The sequence below is a fragment of the Sorex fumeus genome, unplaced genomic scaffold (genome assembly GCF_029834395.1).
Source record: "Sorex fumeus unplaced genomic scaffold, SorFum_2.1 ptg000051l, whole genome shotgun sequence".
Taxonomy (NCBI): Eukaryota; Metazoa; Chordata; class Mammalia; order Eulipotyphla; family Soricidae; genus Sorex; species Sorex fumeus.
This window is the reverse complement of record NW_026606108.1, coordinates 25530569-25547641: the sequence shown is the minus strand read 5'-3', so window position 1 is coordinate 25547641 and position 17073 is coordinate 25530569.

The following is a 17073-nucleotide window of genomic DNA, read 5'->3' as shown; positions in this document are numbered from 1 at the left end:
CGGATTCAGTACACTTCCTTCAATGACTTTTCTTTGAAGTGTAAAGGACCATCAAGGACCATTAATGAGAACACCTCACAAGCTCTATCGCTTACATCAAAAATTGTTTGTAGTCATATTGTATAATATTCTTTCTTGTCTAGTAACCAGAATTCAAGCCACTTTTTTTTCTTTCTGACAACCTTTTTTGTTCAAATATTCTACTTTGCATATTCAATTTGGCTGAACAAAAGGAAGTCTGTGTATACCCTTGTGTGCCTGTGAAAATATAAATGCACTCCTCCCCATTTCTCTTCCTAAGAAAATGATTCTAGTTAACACTCCCAATAAAATGGAAATAAACACCATGAGATGGCAAAGTCTACTTGAGAGTGATCATTTTAACAGCAAATACAGGGTTTATTCCATTTCTTGCTGTACTGGATCTTCTTCTAAATAAGAAAGAAGTACTTCTGTGGCATTTATTCATTTACTCGCTGTATATGTTCTGAATGCAACTCCACCAACGAAACAAGTATTTTTGAATTATGTGTTTTAGTTAGAAAAAGACTTTGATAAGCTTTCATAAAAGGTCTTTCATAAATTTTTTAAGTGTTTTTTTTCCACCAGTCCTCATAGTTGGTTCACTTTGATACATAGAAGTCTGCTCAAATTAAAATATGAGTAATGGCACCTTAGATGAGCTTTGTTTGCCTGCATCTCACCAGAGTTTCCAGAAAGAAATTCTGTGAATCTAGAGAATAAACAAATGCATACTGGAATACTCTCTACTTTACTGTTTACTCTGCCTGGTAACTGCTGACCCTGTTGAGACAGATGGCTGGCTGTCAGGATTTTACTCCAGCTCTCTCCCTTACAGTGTAGTCTAGAAATACAACTGAAAGGGCTGCTTATCTCAGATGAAATTTGTAGTGTAGTAATAATGTCATTTCAGAGTTGATTATGTGATCTTTATAACATCTTGAGACAGGAAAAGAGTTTGTGGTTTCTTTTGTATTCTTAGATCACAATAGATTTGGTCATACTCAGTTTCTATCATAGGTTCATATTAATTGTAATAAATGGTCACATATTCATAAAGTGGTCAAGTAAGTTGGGCCATCATAATGCTGAATGAGTTTTTTTTAATCAAGTCTTTCATATCAGGACAATAGAGGAAATTTCCCTTCTGCCCTTGGTTATTCTCAGAATGATTGAGCAAACAAATTAACATCAGACAGATTAGTAGGAGAAAAAGCAGGAATTTAATTGCCTATGTATGGGGACTTACATGGCTGTAAATTCTAGACTAAAAGGGCCTGACTGAGGGATGAATTCTAAAGTAAATGGACAAGGGTATCATCCCTGAACTAGTTAATAGAGCAAAAGGAGGGAAACTCCTATGAAGAGAAGAGGGGGACTCATGTAGCAAAGCCAGACACTCTCTAAGGGGGTGTCTGCTGTATGGTGAATTTCTCTGTTTAAAAGGCTCACTCTAGCGATGGCTCTATATCTGGGTAAGCTTCCTTCCATTGAGTGAATGGTAAAAATTTCTCTTGATTCTGCAGACCTTGGAGCTTTGCTTAGTTCTATTTGCCAAGAGGAAACATATTAGAAATAGCATATTCTGGATATCTGGAGGAGGCATAGCTGAAAATATGGAGGTGGCTTATTCTTTACTAATGGGTAGTTTTTATTTACTCTCTAGTAAATACTGTTTGACTTTAATAAATTGAGATTTTTCTGCTATTGTCAATTAGTCAGATAGTCTAATTGGAAATTACTTTTCACTTTTTTGCATGATAGTATGTTATAATAGAAAATTTTTTCTGTATAACAGAATCTCATCATAACCTGGACCCCAGAATATGTTCAGTTATTTGAACATTCTTTAAGATAAAGGTTACATGGTCATGACTTAAATGACCCTCTTCAATTCTTGAAGCTCTGTTGTGGGACTGCGGTTGAGGGTTTGTGGCCAGACTGGCAGTGTTTGGGGCTCTGTCCTCAGGGATCACTCTGAGTGGTTCTCAGGTGCCATATGGGGTGCCTGGGATTAAACCCAGATTGGCTGTGTGCAAGGCAAGTGCCTGCTCTCTGTACTGTCTCTGGCCCCATTATACTCTAAACTATATGGAAGAAATGTACCCTCCTCCTCTTTCTAGTTTGGATAGCACAATATCTGACTTTTAGTAAGCATTCACTCAAGGTTTAAAATCCAAATCATAAGGACATCCCTACTGTTCATTCCTCCCTCAGAGGTGGCAGTAATAAAGTCACATAATGATCAATGTGCATAGCCGTCAACGTGTGCAGTTCACATGGATCTGAAAATGTCCCTCCCTACTGACAATACTCTCAGTGAGAATTTACTTAAACCTTAACATGAGTTTCACTGTCACTGTCACTGTCGTCCTGTTGTTCATCGATTTGCTCAAGTAGGCCCAGTAACACTTGTTAGTGTATTTGTGAGTTTAGAGGTTTGAATGTCATTCATTCATATAGCAAAAATGGCAATTTTCTCACAGTATAATAAAAATGGTGTTATTTGACTTAGATCAGTAGTTTTTGGGGGAAGAGAATTATAGGGCACATAGAAATGAACCTTCATATATAGGAGAATCCTAATCCAAAAAAATTTTCCTTTATTAAGCAGATAAAATGTGACTTTCTGAATAATGCCCCAAAACCTCTAGCTGTATCTTTTGCTTTCAGACGTTTCATTCACTTGTTGAAATGTTTTAGTAGCTGGACTGGAGTAATTTTAATCACTGTCATATATTTTCTCATACTCCTTAATTAAGGGTGCATTGTTATTTCATAAAAATAACATCAAGCTCATTTGGAAAAGAAATTTAAATATTCCATCCATGCAGCAATGGTCTGTGACACCAAGTTCGTATAGAAGGAATTCGGACAAGCTCTCCAATGCTGATCTTTTCTACAACTCTGCCAGGTCTTGAAAGAGAGCAGAAATGCAACCTGGACAAAGAGATTCACATCTCTTGTTCTATAGCATTGTTTTATCTAATTAAAAGCTTATTTCCTGGGACTCAGGGCTAGTTCAGTCATTGAGCATGTGCTTTTCAGGGGTGTTGGAAGCTCTTCAGTCCCCAGCATCAGCCACATAGCAGGATGATCCAGAGAACACTGCCATTTGGGGTTCCTGTTACCTTCTCAGCATACAATCTATAGTCGGTGGTACCCTGAACCAAGTATGTGCAAGTACCACTGCTCATCACAGCAATGAAAGGTGGGCATGGAGAAAAGTCTTCACTGACTGGAAAAAAAATTTCATCTGTATTCTGTAGACTACTAATCACTTAGGACATCTTTTTACTTGATCCTTCAAAACTGCTCTTTTAAAATAGAAATTGGGGAGTTATAATCAAACACATATGCATCAGTGATTAAAGGGCTCAGTTTGACCACGTTCATCTTATCATTTAGAAATCAACTTGTTTATTTGCTCATCTATTGAATAGCTTTTTTTTTTCAAACCTGCATCAAACTTCCCTAAGAGTCCTGAGAATTGCTGGCAAAACAGGAGAGGGAAAGCCAGATGCAGCCTCTGCCATGCACTCAGCATGTGTCCTAGTCTCTGAGACCATCTGTAAAAAAAAAAAAAGTGCTATTCAATAGATGAGCAAATAAACAAGTCGATTTCCAAATGATAAGATGAACATGGTCAAACTGAACCCTTTAATCACTGATGCTTATGTGTTTGATTATAACCCCCCAACTCTGAGACCATTGTGTCCTCTGTGGGAACAGTGACTATATCTAGTCGAGATTCTTCCAAGAACTAGAGAATCATTTACCATTTTTACCCCTTTCTTTTAATTGTGCAATAAATTCCCACAAAACCAAGTGTCTCCAATAATCCTTGACTGATTCAAGTTTCTCCCAAAGAGAAATATCACAGGACTATTCTGGCTTGGTTCTTGGAGGAAGTTGCCATAGGTTGTCTACTGGACAAGTGTTCTCTGCTCTCAGAAGAATAAGTCAGAGGAGAGGCTTTGTGGCTGTTGGGGGAGGCCTCATCTCCCCTCATCACTGGGCTTCTCCGAACAGATGCACCAAAGATCCTGATGTGGCACTGTTACCCCCATAGCAAATGAAGCAAGAGGCCCAATTAAAATGAACCAAGAGGTCAAGTTAAAACCATCACACCTTTTTTAATCTCCCTTTAGGAAACACAGTGTTTCAGCAGAAGCCTTGACTCAATGTGGGTCAAGTAGGAGGGGGCCAAGTACAACCAGGAATTCTAAGAGGTGACAACCAAGAACAGTCACTGAGGAAGCTGGCTACCACAGTAGCAGAGGCCTTTGTTCAGAAAATCTCCAAGTCTCTGAAGTTAATTTGCCCTCTGCTCACCAGTTCAGAATCCTTTTAGTTCAGCCATCAGGTTGAAATGCTTGAACAGCTTTTTTATTTGGAATAAGCTGGTAAGTTTATGGGACACATGTTCAGAGAATATAGGATGTTGGTTTGGTTAGTTGCCAGTGAAATAACCTTCCCAGGGGCTTGCAATCATTCTTCTTAATTGGGGGAACCACCACCTGGAGTGAGCTTGTTCTGTTCTCTGAAAAGCCCAAGGATCACTCTCTAGCATGGGAACAGTGATGTAGATGGTGGTACCCTGGTCCCAAATAAGAAATATTCCAACTCACCAAGAAATCATTTCGGTTCTTTTGCTCGAGCTCGAGCGGGCCCAGTAACGTCTCCATTGGAGACTTTGTTGTTACTGTGTTTGGCATATCGAATATGCCAAGGGGAGCTTGCCAGGCTCTGCCGTGTGGGCGAGATACTCTCGGTAGCTCCTTTTATCCTTATTTTTGATACATGGAATTCTCTATAAGCCTGCAATTTTCTTCAAGTTTTGTACCCCATCCCTTCAACTTCCCCCTGCAAAGTTTCAAGTGCCAGTCAAATACAAAATCATTACCAAACACAAAAATTCTGCTCCCAGTATCCTTTACAGATAGTTAGAGTCACTTCACAGCCTTACATGACAAGAGGCCCCTTCTCTCCTGGGCACAGTACTGAAGTTTGTTTCAGTAGAAAGCCAGTCAACTAGGAGCCACCATCCAGCCAGTCAGCAGAAGGTTCTCTGTCTGCCTTCTGGAGTCTCTCAGAAGGCACCGCCTCCTTCCCAGCCTGACAGCCCTTCACCTAGACAGCTGTCATTTCTTGCCCTTACAAACAAGTAATAAATTACCCATAAATTGATATTCTAACTATGCCATTATTATCTGCATCCCCCGAGGCCACATTCTATTTACCTAGTTTCAAGGCTTCATCTTTTTTTTCTTCAAGGTAATTGTTTCTTCCATAATCCTGTTTTCTATCCTTTGTCCAAATGAGTGAGATTTTACTAAATGCAAGGGCTGTTATTTGTAAGGTTTCTCAAAGATGTTGAATCTGACTTACTGGCCCTCTAGAAATCAAGCCACCCTGGAACAGATGCCTTTTCTGTCATCACATCCACTTACCCCCAGATGGACTTAAAAATCAGATTGCAAAGCTTAATTGCTATTGCCTTCTATTTGGCTGACAGGTATTCCTTGGTTTACTTGAAGTTAGTGATGAGATTACATAATCCCCCGAGTCCTATTTTCCCTTTGCCTAAGGCCTTCCTGGTGTTAATTAGGTGTAAAGAGAGGCTCGGAATGAACTCTTTCTGGAACAGCATGTACTGTCCTCTCATTAAGTACACTGCAGCAATAATGATGTAATAACATCCATCACTGTTGAGCTTGCCATATTTTAAAGAAAACTCAAGTGAAGCAGAGGGTGTGTATAAGTCTAATTCTTAGCCACGGAGTTACCAGGGAAGGACATGAGTTTTCTTGGCAACTGACTCAAAACACATAGTTCTTGCATAGTAACTGCTTTTGAAAGATTCCTGCTTGATAGTGGCTACATTGTGGTCTTTTGTCTGAACTGTGTAAGTGGTGAAATTACCTATATTTTAATGGCAATATTTCCTTCTGAGTCTGTGCATCTTTGAACTGATGCTTCTTGGAAAGATGTTTTTATCCCTCTGTATTCCTCCAGAATCAAGATGGTCATACAGACTTTCTGGAGAGTTTTTCAGTGCCAATGGCTTGTACTGTCACTGCACATAAGAACAATTCATGCCAAAATTTTTAAAAAGGGTACTGATGTATAAAAGTATACAAATGTTGATAAAGTGGTATTTTTATATGATACAATAGTGTTTGGGGAAGATCAGAAACAGCTGTTAATACATGATGAAGAACAAGGAAGATATGCCTCATCTGTACATGTCTATTCCATGTTAACTGTTCCCTACAACCAGTCAGGCTGAGTCAAAGAGCTATGTTCTTCAAGTGAGAGTGACAGAGATCTCCTTGCTGAGACAAGAATCAAATGAAATCAGTTTTCACTTCAGATGTCCATGTTCTATTTTAAAATACTTCAAAACCTTCTTAGAGAGCTGTGCTTTTCTGTGTAGGTGGAAGGGTAGGATATAAGAATGTTGATCAATTAAGACTTTGATGATGAAATTTGGTGGACCAGCCCTCCTCCTCCTCCCCCTCCCCTTCCTCCTCCCCTTCCTCCTCCTCCTCCTCCTCCTGCTCCTCTTCCTCTTCCTCCCCATACTCCTCTTCTCCCACAGGAATCACTCTTGGCCAGGATCTGAGGGCCAAATGTAGTGCTGGGAGATCAAACCTGGGTCAACCACATGCAAGGCAAGCACCCAACTGCTATACTATCTCTCCAGCTCCTAAACCTGATTTTTATTGCTACTCTTGTTTCAGATTTAGGAATGAAATGTTCTTTTTCACTATCCCTCAGATGTCTATAAAGAAAGTAGAAGGAGAGATACCTTTTAAGCTTAATATATCTCTTACTGTCCATACAAAATAACTAGAGAGATTATTAAGAAGTAAATTTAAGATGACTGTTTAATGTTTATGGACTAAAGGAAGGAGAAATACACCCTTTAGATGAAAATCCATCCTTGAGTAGATCTCCAAGCAGGATGAGATCTTTGTCTTAGAAGAGCTTCCCCTGGAAGGAAGGGCTTTTATATGTTGATTGTCCACCTCCCCTATGTGTAATTGCTACCCCTAACCTTTAGTGTTTGTTCTCTATAACTAGGCTGTGAGAGTGGGCTGACAGAGAAGGAATCTGTGCAGTGAGTGTGACTGGAAAGAGGCAGAGGAAGACTTGATTGGAATAAAGGGCAATTGATCACCAACCAGACTGGCCCCTGTTTTCTCCTTTTGTCCATTGCCATTGGCTATCCAGGGTGGGAGAGCGCTTGGCCACCAAATGCACTTAGCAAGAGCTCTGCCATTATTTTGTGAATACACATCAAGCACAAATATCACAGATGTAAAAATAAATACCAATTGAGCACATATATTATCAAGTTTTAATTTTTAGTTCTCAGTAGCCATTACTCAATATGAATTTTTTGTCTTATAAATGAAGATTATAATGTATTAAATAAAATACAGTATCACTAAATTATACTTCTTTCAGTTGTTATGCTTTCCTTATGCTTTTCTATTTCTCATTGTTTTGCTTGTTCACATCTACTTTTCCTAATAATTTTTTGGCTGGTCGTGTTTTATTCATTTTTGTGCTCTCTGCTGCTTTTCCCCATGAAGGTGCCCCAGCATTACGAGTGGAATCTGGCAGAGTAGCTCATAGTCCCTACAGTCAGACAATGACTGTCTCCAAACCCAGATCTGCTGTCTCAGATCTAAAGGCGCCAAGCTAGGTGAGCAAGGTTCTTGCTAGAGCTCAGAATTTAATTAGGTGCTAAAGCATTCGGTAGGCAAGATACATAAGTATATTAGTGAAATATTTTAACGATCAGAAGAAATGAAAAAATCTAGGAGGGAAGAAATATCAGACTTTCTATGAACAAAGAATGGGGGCTCAGTTACAGGATCAAGACTCTTGGCAGCCTGAAGCAAAAAGAAAAATCAGTAAGATTGATGGTATTTTTATCCTGAAATTTTTACAATGCTTTTTAGTAAGTTAGTAAATTTAATTTATTGGGTTTTCTGGAATCCCCTCACGCTTTGAATTCAGAGCAAGTTTCTTCTTCTTCTTACTCACCTGACCTGGTTTGACTGAGTTAGTACTCTTCCAGGCAAATTTCCCATTTCAGAAGTTCTCTATATTATTTTGTATTATAGGAATCATTCTTTGGCATTGTTGGATTAAGCAGAAACTCTGTTCTGTTTTAAAGGTCTTATGATTTTGCCAGTAAATTTTACACCTATGGAATTTATTTTCTTTCTATTATAAATGTATTCCCCCCGCCTACCTCCAGAAGGATTTTAGGAGGTATTAAAGGTTACTTGTGTGCAAGCATGTCCTTTGCCATCTTGAAGTAAAAACTGTTAGTAATGTAGCAGGATATACCAGGTATCTAGCTCAATGGTAGGCTTTGCATGTATGAGGCCTTGGACTTGATCCCTGGCACCAGAGGGTGGAGTTGGGGGAAAAGCAGAGATAAAATAAATACAAATCAATTATTTTAAGGCCTGGAGACATATTATAGTGGGAAGTTTCATGTGATTAATCCTGCTTCCATCCACAGCACTCAGTATTGTCCTGAGCCTGTCAGGAGGGATCCCCGAGCGCAGAGCCATGAGCAGCTCCAAAGTGGGTGTGATAACACTGTACCCCCTAAAACATACAGACATTTACATTAATGTAATCCCTGAGCACCAAGGTTTGATCCAAAAAACTCTAGAAAGCTAAGTGGCATGTGGTAGAGAGGCAAAGATAGGTAAAAGACAAGGGTTATCTAAGTAAAAGACCTATAATCATTTTTAAATAACCATTTTTTTCCTTAGAAAACATGGGAAGCTTTGAGCTTGGCAAATTTTAGAATTTGTAAGTAAAAGAGTTAAGTAGAAAGGAAATAGATAAATCTTTTTCAATAAAGTAGGGTGACACTAAACTCTACTCCCATAGCCTATGAACACTCAAAGAATCAGATGATTTGCTGGAAGACACATAACCGAACAAACTTTATAAGCATAGAATTTGTTTTTTTTTAAGTCTTTAAATTCAGCCACAATGAAAAGGCATCTCATTCTGCCTCGTGACAGAGACCTAGAACAGCTGTTGTTAACCTATTTCATTGTACAAGAGTTTTCCCAGTGTTGCACTGGAAATCACATCAGAACAGCAAGTGACTCAATTGAATATCAAATTCTAAGGTGGCAAAATAAAGATGTAATGGGGGAAGGGAATTTTCTGGAAATATAATACGGTGGGTGAAACATTTGCCTTGCATACAGCTAACCTGGGTTTGACCCCTGGCACCGTTTATGGTATCTAAAGCCCTGCCAGGAGTGATCCCTGAGTGTGGAGCCAGGAGTAAGACCTGAACACCACTGGGTGTGACCACCAAAAAAAGGAAACATGAAAAAAAGTAATAGGCCTGAGACAGAATACAAGAGTTAAGCACTTGCTGGTAGAAGACCTGATTCGAATCCCAGGTACCTCTTGTTGACCCCTGAGTACCACCAGGGGTCACTCCTGAGCACACCAAAGTGCCAGTACACCTTTATTGCTGCCCATGATTTTTCTTACTTGCGGGACAATTTTGCCTCTTTATTTTGTAGCAAGAGTAACTTAACAGTTTGGTCTTCCTTGCTGTACCTAGCATTTTCCCCCCTTTAAAACCACTTGATCTTTTGATCCTTACTTCTTAAAATGTGGGTCTCAGTCCCACCAGGAAAGTCTTAGAAGATTCTTTCAAGATAAATTACTTGGGACTGGAGCTATAGCACAACAGGTAGGGCATTTGCCTTGCACGCGGCTGACCCAGGTTCGATTCCCAGCATCCCATATGGTCCCCCGAGCACCACCAGAAGTAATTCCTGAGTGCATGAGTAAGGAGTAACCCCTGTGCATTGCCGAGTGTTACCCAAAAAGCAAAAAGCAAAAAAAAAAAAAGATACTTTATAATTTATTATCAGTAACTTTTGATTTGTATGGGTATTTAAAAAAATTTTATTTTATTAAAACGCCATGATTTACAGTTATTCATAGTTGGGTTTTATAAATATAATGTTCCAGCGCCAATCCCTCCACCAGTATCAATTTACATCCACCAGTTTTCCCTGGTTCCCCCTCCTACAACCCTCCAACACCCAATCTGCCATCTTGAAAGGCACCTTTTTAAGTATGGTTGTTAAAAGTTTGGGTCTCGTGACTTCAGTGTTGTTCACTCTGTGGTTTGGATATTTAGCACTATCACCACCAATGTACCTAAATCCCCTTGACCCCACTCCTGTTGCTTCTCATCTCTCTCTTCCCCCCACTACCACTCAATTTCTTCCTTCTCCTTCCTCCTATAGGTATTTCTTATAGCTATATGACCAGGGTCACATAAAAAAAATTTCTCAGGCAAAAAGAGGCTGCAAGTGGAAGGAGTTTAAGAAGCTCTACTTCTATTCCCCTTCTTTTTATTGGTGAGATCTGTGATTTATAATAATGTTAATGATGGTTTCTCATGTACACAATTCCAACACCACACCCATCACCAATTTAACCACCTCCATCCCCCGAAGACCCCGATACCCCTCCCTTTCAATCTTCCCCAACTCAATTGTGTGGATCAGTTCTCCCATTGTGTTGCATTTTGCCCTTTTGTTGCTACTTTACTGTGTATCTTTTATGTCCCTCATATGAAAGAGATCTTTCTCTATCTATCCCTTCCTTCTGACTCACTTCACTCAACATGATATTCTTTAGAACTATCCATGTTATAGTAAATTTTATGACCTTTTTTTCCTTTAGAGCTGCAGAGAGTTCTGTTGTGTATATATCACAGCTTTACTTTTGTTTGTTATTGGGACACACCTAGCAGTAATCAGGGATTACTCTTGACTTTGTGATTAGGGATCACTTCCTTACTGGGATTGGGGGAGTTCAGGGATACAACTCAAGTGCTCATACTGTCTCCAATTCCTCTATAACACAGCTTCTTGATCCACTTGTTGTTGGATATTTGGATTGTTTTTATACCTCTTGTACTCACTACAGTGACAGGTAGGGTTATGGGTAGGGCATTTGCTTTGCATGCAGCCAACATGGCTGCCCCAAGTTCAATTCCTCTGCCCCTCTCGGAGAGCCCAGCAAGCTACTAAGAGTATCTCGCCCACACGGCAAAGCCTGGCAAGGTCCCCAAGGCGTATTCGATATGCCAAACACAGTAACAAGTCTCACAATGTTACTGGGCCCACTCAAGCAAATCGATGAAGGACGGGAGGACAGTGACAGTGACAGTGATGATCATAGATGTCATATATCCTTTGGATTAATGTTTTTTGTGTTTGGGGGATAGATGACAAGAAGTGACATCCCTAGGTTATATTGTAGTTCTGTTGCAATTTTTGTATAGATATCTATATTGCTTCCCATAGAGGCTAAATCAGATGACATTCCCACCCACAGTGGATGGGGGTTCCTTTCTCACTACAACCACACTGACAGTTACTGTTTCCTAACTTTTTGACATGTGCCATTCACATGGGTATGAGATGATATCTCATTGTTTGATTTGTATTTCCCAAAATATGAGTGGTGATGAGCACTGTTTCACATGCCTATTGAAGACACCCAGTTTTTGATCAGCACTTTCCCACTTTTTTGACCCGAGGACTGGCAGCTGTCCTAGCCAGGTCCTAGACCTGCATTGCAAATCATTACTGGAAATGGGCAAAGTGGCAAGTTCTCACCTCAGCAGACTTCATCCATTTCCCCGGGGTCCTTGCCATTTTCACCTCAGACACCAACTGTTGTTTCCCTATCAGAAAAAAAAAATTTAGAACTTCATTTTCTAGAGTTATTTTTTATTAAAATGACATATAGTCAGGGAACTTCAAAACAACAAAGTTTCTATCAGAATAATCAGACTAAACTTTTTAAAGATGAAAAGATGGCTCAAAAGGCTATTGTGTAGGTTTTGCGTGTAGGAGGCCCAGGTTTGATATCCAGCACAACATGATCCTTCCAAAACCACAAGGAGCAACCCTGAGCACCAAACCAGGAGCAGATCCTGAATACCACTGAGTGTGACCCCACTCACTCAAAAATAAAATCCCAAACAAACAAATAATGGAGGAAATGCTAGCTACAAAGCTTGTCATGGACTGCTTGGTTAAGGGGAGATTAAACTTCTGTCATAACTCTAGAGTGGCTTATTAAATATAAGAAGAGTAAAGATAGATAAGCCCAAGATTAGGAAAAGGTTCACTGGTCAGGAGGCATGCTTTGCACAACTAGGGATCTTTATCCAATCCCCAGCACTAGATGTCTCATGAAACACCACTCACTGTGGCCTACCAGGGCCACGACTGTGCCCAAATATGAAGCCAGTGGACCCACTTGTTGCTTGTCACCCCAAGATCCAACAAAATAACTGTCATACATATGCCCTAGCTACTTAATATTTATTGTAGCAGCCATAGTAACATAGGAAAATGGCAAGTGACGTAAATCATAAATGTTCATCAGAAGAGCAGGTACAGGAAGTGTGATAAGTGCAAATGGTAGCATTGTCTTCTTCAGATTGAATTAACCCAAGCTTCATGTGAGAACATGGGTAAATCTAAAGCATCATAATTAGAAAAACCAAAGCTAGTTGCAGAATGTTGTTTCCTATAGGAAGCCATTAAACACCATGTTAAACAAGAGAATATTTTGTTTATTGATATATAATTCAAAAGTTACCAGAAGTGCTTGAGGAAGGTGATGAGATGGGTAAATTACTTCTGAAAAGTCTGTATGATTGGGTTCATGGAGCAAAGAGCAGAGCTCTTTGTCCCTGGCCCTTAAATGGGTTGCGTGTACATGGTTATTTTATTATTGGGGGTGAGGGTGGTTAGGCCACACTTAGGAGTTCTCAGGACTTTCTCCTGGGTCAGGGATCACTCCTGGCAGTGCTCAGGGGACCATATGCAGTGCCAGGGATTTAGTCTTTGTCAGTCATGTGCAAGGCAAATGATCAACCTGATGTATTATCTCTCCAGCCCTAACAGATTATTTTTATATTTTTATTTTTGTATGTCTTCAATTTTTTATAGTAGTTTAGTTTTTATTTTCTATATAAAGACTGACGTTACAAGATTTGATGGTGCTTTTTTTTTTTAGTTATACACATTTTTCCCTCTAAATACTTACATGTGCCCATGAGAATGAAAATTACTGATGGGAGCAGTTTATATCTGCTGTTCACTTAATCATCCAATGTAAATGTCATTGCCAACAATGGGTTACACCAAATGTGACATTCTAGTGCTGACCACCACTTACATTCCCCCTCCGAGGACCATTCAGATTTTCTGGAAACCTGAGAACCAAAAGAACAATCTAAATAACTGGTATCCAAATGGGTCTAACTCCAGCATATTTACCCTCAGTTCAGGGCTTCCACTGAACAAATTTCCATGGTATTCCTCCCAAAGGAAAAGCTCTGATTTCCATCCCCCAGATTTCCCAAATGCACACGTATGAGTATTTGAATATATTACTCACACTCTCTCACTTCCTAACATCATTCTTTGCATTTTAACTGCTTTGTAAACTGAGAACCTAAGCAAAATTAGGAGAAAGATGTGTAACTGGCCAACTAGCAGTAACTCCCCTTCCTTAGCTTGTGCATTCTCTTAGAAAAAAGAGTCAGTGAAATAAGGAGTGGCACCCACACCTGCCAGACACACTGCGAATCATCTTGCATATGGTTTGGTCTCAATTCAGAGACCTGGAGCTCCATTTCCCCAGAGTGCTGCAATATCCTTGGCCCCTGCATTCTTGTGGTTAAATAATGCCCTTGATCCCACATAACCTGCAAATAGTCTCAGTTGAAGAATTCTCCTTGAGGCCAGAGCCACAAGTACAGTAGTACAGTAGCTAGGGCACTTACCTTGCACACCACTCTCCTGGTTAGAACTCTGGAATCCCATATGATCCCCTGAGCACCTCCAGGAGTAATTCCTGAGTGCAGAGCCAGGGCTAACCCCTGAGTAGCACTGGGTGTGACCTCCCCCGAAAAGTTCGTTTGCCTTTTGATCTTATATACCTGAGCTCTCTAGGCTACCTTTCCTAGACAACCTTCACATATTTCCACAACCCAACTCACCTCAGCTACTACATTTCATTGCCATGTATTAAGTTTCAGCCTTCAAGTAGACTATCTCTACTGGCTTAGCTCATTTACCCTCTTCCTTGGGAATGCTTGTGAGAAATCTCTCAATAGCTATATTACCAAATTTTACCCCTTATCTCCCTCTTATTGTGCCTTCTTTTCCCTGGATAGGATTCCAGGGACCATCACGGACAATGTTTTCTTATAAATGCCCTCCCTTTCCTCCTTCATGTTCACTTAGCTACCATTGACTCAGAGGAAACAAAGGTGTGTCTTTCTCTGTGACAGAGGTCAAACAACTAAATTTATAGAAGTAAAATCATACAGTTTATCAATTGAATTCTCCTAAACCACACACACCTCAAAAATTATCAGCGCTGACTCTGATTCTATTATACATCACATTATACATCACTGAGTTTTCTTTCTCACACTCCTCAGTCACAGTTACTCACTACAGTTCTTAAGGCTTATAGCCTTTCTTCCAGCCCCTCAAATGGTCAGCTTAACATAGTTACCAACTCATGTGCATTTTTTCTGATGCATATACCCATCTATGTATTCTATCTTAGCTCCCTTTAGAAAAGACGTGCCCATCCATGTCTCTGTTAATGGGGAGTCTATTCATATGTTGTCACTTCCTCTTCTGTCTTCTTGAGATTTTGGTCCTGGAGTGCATTAGTAATCTGTTGTAGCATGATAAATTCTAAACCTGACAGCCAAAAATAAACGTTTATTATTTTTCAGTTTCTGGGGGTCAAGAGTCCAAGAGTAGTTTAATGAGTCTCTGTCAGGATTTCCCACAGGCCTGCAGTTTCTCATCGTGGTGCTCTGATTACAGGCAAAGGGTCCCCTTCCAAACTTACTCACGTGACATGGTCATAGGCCACTTCCCCACTAGCTGTTAAGTTGAGGCCCAGCTGCCTGCCTCCTGGGCATCTTGACATTACTGTTCACAATGTGTCATCCTGTTCCCTCTAGCACAAGTGTTAGGAGAGAGTAGAGAGACCAAGTCAAAGTAAAAGCTGCACAATGTAATAATAATAATTTGGAAAGCTATTACTCAGTTTGTGGTGTGCTTTTGGTTATTGCGAGATAATAACTATATGTAGAGTTGGCTGGAGATAAAGTACAGAGTGATTATTAAGTTATTATTAAGGTGATTGCACAGAGCTAAGCCCAGTTTGATCTCTAGTACCCCATATGGTCCCTCAAGCACCAGGAGTGATCCCTGAGCATGGAACCAGGAATAAGTCCTGAGCACAGCTATGTATGACCCTAAAACAAAAACAAACAAAAAGAATATTATATATTTTAAAATATATTAATTATAAATAGTTTCTCTATTTATTTACCACCCTGTTTTCTGGTATGATCTCCTCACACTGTTGTAATTTCCTAAATGAGAGGGTGTAACTGGAGTCCTAACATATGATCTTTGACCCTTTTCTTCCTGAACCTGAGCTATAAAATTTAAGTTACCAAATCGTTCAGATTTTCCTGGATATTTGCAGCATCTAATGAAGCAACTGTGATAGGCTCCTGGAGGGGTGCCCTAACACCAGAATGAGAGGCTTGAAATTTTCAGTTGCATCACAATAACCCTCTTTGCTCCCCACATTTTCCAGAGAGAGAAGAGGGACAGGGTGTGAATAGTTCTGCCAACATGATGATTCTTCCATAAAAATCTGAATGGTTTGGGCTCAGAAAGCATCCAGGTTGGTCAGTGGTATGTATGTGGTGAGCCAGCACATGTGGAATGAGCACAGGAGTTTTGTATCCTAGAATACCTTTCCCCACGCATCTCATCATAAGGAACATCCTGATGTTCATTCACATCTTCTATCAGATCCTTTTATAGTTAAATGATCAGCAATAAAGGATCCCTTGTCTGAACCATGTGAGCTGTTATAGCAAATCCCTTGAACTTGAGGAGAGATGGGGGTTATGGACCATCTCTCAACCCCTCTGCTCAGAAAAAAACAGTGACAACCTGGGTATGTGATGCTCTATGGAGGGGTTAGAGTGTGGTCTCACAGAACTGAGGCCTTAATTGTGGGATCTGGCACTATCTTCAGGCAGACAGGGAGGGTTCAGGACACCCAGCTGATATTTTGAAGAGTTGCTTGGAGTGTGTGTGTGTGTGTATGTGTGTGTGTGTGTGTGTGTGTGTGTGTGCGCACACACACACACAACCCCACACATTTGGAGTGGTTATGGTATGAGTCAAGCAGAAACCCAGAGAGGGGCTGGTTATCTTATCCTCCTCAGTTACATTGATCAGCCCTGAGACACTTGGGATAGGCCTACATAAGGGCATGAATCTGAAGAGCCATCTGGAAGCATAGTAAGTCCATGCAGACACTCCTGGACAGGGCCTGGACTGTAAATCTCTGTCCTCCTACTGGCGCCTTCCCATCAGCAGACAAAGCTGCTTCGACCACGAAAGAAAACTCCCATGGCCTCACGTTCCCCTCCATCTGCCACTGAATCCGTTTGCCAAACCTCTCTGCCAGACATCACAGAACTCGTCGATATCCACCGTCACCAGGCTTGGGACACTCAGTCCCTCTCTAATCCCCTCATCTGTTTTCTGGCCACACCACTCCTCTGAAATAAGTCTTGTCAAAATTAGCAGTGATTTTTATGGTTGCCAATTTGAATGTACTCTCAATTTACCTTCACATCACCATTGCCGCAAGCAGCATTTTCAAGTACTGTGTCTGAATCGATTTGCATACAGAAGGGGATATAGGTTTCGGGTGATTAGAAGCCCTTGCAAATTTGAACACCTAAATTAGAAAAAGCAAATCTTAAATCATAATTATGCTATCTCAAAGTAACTTATTTACAGTGAAATCTTAATCACAAGAAATGAAAATGTTAATTTAAAATATGCCACCAACATAAAAAGTGTAACAGAAAATAAGCTAATTCAT